The sequence below is a fragment of the Rutidosis leptorrhynchoides genome, chromosome 1 (assembly GCF_046630445.1).
Source record: "Rutidosis leptorrhynchoides isolate AG116_Rl617_1_P2 chromosome 1, CSIRO_AGI_Rlap_v1, whole genome shotgun sequence".
Taxonomy (NCBI): domain Eukaryota; kingdom Viridiplantae; phylum Streptophyta; class Magnoliopsida; order Asterales; family Asteraceae; genus Rutidosis; species Rutidosis leptorrhynchoides.
This window is the reverse complement of record NC_092333.1, coordinates 282,660,001-282,663,978: the sequence shown is the minus strand read 5'-3', so window position 1 is coordinate 282,663,978 and position 3,978 is coordinate 282,660,001.

Here is a 3,978-nt window from a genome sequence, read left to right as displayed (position 1 = left end):
ACTAATGCATCTTAACAACTATCAGTTAGACACACTAATGCAAGACCTGGTTCGCTAAGACCACCGCTCTAATACCAACTGAAAGGACCCGTTCAGATACATTATAAAAGATTCACAATAGTTGATTACATCGCGAGGTATTTGACCTCTATATGATACGTTTTACAAACATTGCATTCGTTTTTAAAAGACAAACTTTCTTTACATCAAAAATTGACGGCATGCATACCATTTCATATTACATCCAATTATAATTGACTTAATATTAATCTTGATGAACTCAACGACTCGAATGCAACTTCTTTCAAAGTATGTCTTGAATGACTCCAAGTAATATCCTTAAAATGAGCTAATGCACAGCGGAAGAATTCTTTAATACCTGAGAATAAACATGCTTTAAAGTGTCAACCAAAAGGTTGGTGAGTTCATTAGTTTATCATAATCCATCATTTTCGTAATAGTAATAGACCACAAGATTTCAGTTTCTATAAATATCCGTACACTCGCAAGTGTATAAAAGTATTCTATAAGTTGTAGGCACCCGGTAACAAGCTTTAACGTTCATGTTTTACCCTCTGAAGTACACCAGATCAGGTGTGTTTAAAATAACCTCGAAGTACTAAAGCATCCCATAGTCAGGATGGGGTTTGTCAGACCCAATTGATCTATCTTTAGGATTCGCGCCTACCGTACATAGACAAGTAGTTTAATGTTACCAAGCTAAGGGTATATTTCTGGTTTAAACCCACATAGAATTAGTTTTAGTACTTGTGCCTATTTCGTAAAACATTTATAAATCAGCGCATGTATTCTCAGCCCAAAAATATATATAAAAAGGGAGCAAATGAAACTCACAATACTGTATTTCGTAGCAATTATGTATATGACGGCACTGAACAAGTGCAGTGTTTGTCTCGGATTCACGAACCTATATTAAGTATATATATTTATATGTTGGTCAATATCTGTCTAACAATTTAGGTCAAGTCGTAGTGTATCACAATCCTAATGCTCGAGACCGACATGCAAAAGTCAACAAAAGTCAACTTGACCCAAAATGACTTCCAAAATCTATACATGTTTATTATATAACTTATATATAGTAGTTTTATATATTTAAATATATTTATCAGATCTTATTATACTAAATAATACAAGTCATTTATTAATAAATAAAAATTTATATTAAAATTCATATATGATAAAAATATACTTTTATATATCTCAAATAATAAAATTTATAAAATTCACTTAATATCATAAAAATATAGTGGTATGTATTATTAATGTAATTACATTACGTGTGGTAAAAATATCTTTGTACGCATATTTATTTGATAAAATAATATTGATAATAATAATAATAATGATAAAAATAATAAAATGATAGTTTCAATAAAAATATTAATTTTTAGTAATAAAGATAATTTTAGTAATAACATCAACTGATAACAGTTATAATAATCGTTTTAATAATAATATTAAAATTAATGATAATTCAATTGACCATATCTTTTAATCCGTTCATCGAAACCACATGATTTCTAAATGAAAAGTTATTAATTTTTTCTTCAGATTTTCAACGACATGCATATCATATAACTTATTTCAGTAGCATATGTATCAAATTTGTGATTTATCATAAACTATTTAACGACGAAACTAAGCATACAAACATGCATAATCATATATACTCGAGCACTAGTCAGGGATACACTATTAATATATAAAAGATAAGATATGAATGCTCACGTATCAATATTGTGATTCAATATTGCAGGAAAGTACGTAGACGCAACGAAAATGATAAACGTTAGGTTGACCTCACGAGCAATACCCTCGATCAATACCCATAACCTTCATAGCTATAACCCATACTTTCCTTAGCTCTATCCCATTTGAAAACTTATTTTGAAATCATCTGAATATAACTCCGTCGTAGTATTTTATGTATACTAATAATATCTTGAAATAATACTAAGTATATATATATATATATATATATATATATATATATATATATATATATATATATATATATATATATATATGTAATTCGATTGAGAGAGTTTAGAGAAATATATTTTCAAGTTTCTATGAAATAATGAAACCTATTGAATTCTATTTATAATACATTTTTGAATTATTAAAGTAAATTATTAAAGTATAAATTATTAAAGTGAATTATTAAAGTATGAATTATTAAAGTGAATTATTAAAGTATGAATTATTAAAGTTAAAGTAAAGTAAAAGTAAAGTAAAGGTAAAGTTAAAGTATAGTAAAAGTATAAAACTATGTACGTATAATACGCGTATAAAAATATATATAATATTAATTTAAATCGTTATATATATATATATATTTAATAAAATAAAATATAAATATCGTTATCTTTATCATACTGGTTAAGTAATGAGTTGTCAAAAAAATTATATTTCTTAAATCACAGTGGACCTCATAACATAGGCCCGTAATCATATCATAATGTATCTGATAATTCAATCATTTGATATTATCTCTTAATTCTGTCAATAAATATATCGAAACAAATATGTTTATGTAAAGTATCATATATCTAATACTTTGTTAATGTTTTCAGTTAATATTATATATTATATATACATATCTATATACACATAATTGTTCGTGAATCGTCGAACACGGTCAAAGGGTAATTGATTACATGAATGTAGTTCCAAACTTTTTGAGATTCAACATTACAAATTCTGCTTATCGTGTCAGAAACATATAAAGGTTAAGTTTAAATTTGGTCGAAAATTTCCGGGTCGTCACAAATAAAGCTACCCAGGTCTCCCAATTTTGAAGGCATCTTTTGCTTTTGCAAAATGTCCGAACACATCTCATTTAGGAATGTGGCGGACACCTCTTGATATTTACCTTTCGAAGAGATTAGGTCCTTTAAAAAATTCCCGTAGTTGGCATTCCTTTTATCACTTCTGCCAATGGCATATTGATTTTGATTTGATTCATCATATCCAGAAATTTCTTATACTGATTCGCCAGCTTAACTTTCTTCAGAGCTTTAGGATATGGGATCGGTGCTTTGTACACTTTCAATGGCAGCTTAGTTATAATCTCCGGTAGATCATCTTTCTTATGCTCTTGAACCTTTGGCTCGTCATCCCTAGGTTCAACATCCTTAGGTTCCTCAGCATTTGGTACCTACAAAACAGTAGGAGAAAAAAAAGGAGGAGACTTAGGAGTCTCCTCATTAATGATCAAACCACTTCGGGTGATTTTGGCATTCACGTGCTCATTTCTAACCGGTCCTTTGTTGTTCGAATTGGACTGCGTGTTAGATGGGAGAGTACCTGGTGGTCTTTCCGATAAAGACTGAGCAATGCAGCCCACATCCCGTTCCAAATTCTAAAATGAGGCCTGCTGACTTCTAACTTGCTGCTTTATAGATTCACCATCTTGCCTCAAAGCAGAAATACTCTCGTCCATCTTCATGATGAAACCCCTTAACAACTCTTCCAATGGAGGCATCTTTTCGACTGGCTGTTGAATGGGTTGAATAGGTTGCTGAAAATTCCTTGGTGGTGCTTGTTGATTTCTGTTATTAAACCCAGGCGTTCGATACGGATAAGTCTTCTGATTACCCTGAAAAACTTGATTTCCATTTTGATAATTATAACTACTCGTATTACCCACTTGGTTGAAAAACTGCATTCCACTAGGAAATTCACTAAGTGCAAAATCACCCTTTTTCACATAACCCAAATAATTAGCCTGTTCCTCCATCGACGCTTGGTCACAATCTTTCGTAAGATGTGGCCCCTTACATAGCTCACAACCAACCTTTATCGCATGCATCTTGTTAGTCATAGAATCCATCTATCTTTTAAAGGTTGCAAGTTGATCCTTAACTGAAGCAAGCTCGTCACTAGTTTTGGTACTAGCAACGCAAGAAGAGCGAGAAACATCCATCTCTTGATGCCAGTCATAAGAGTGCA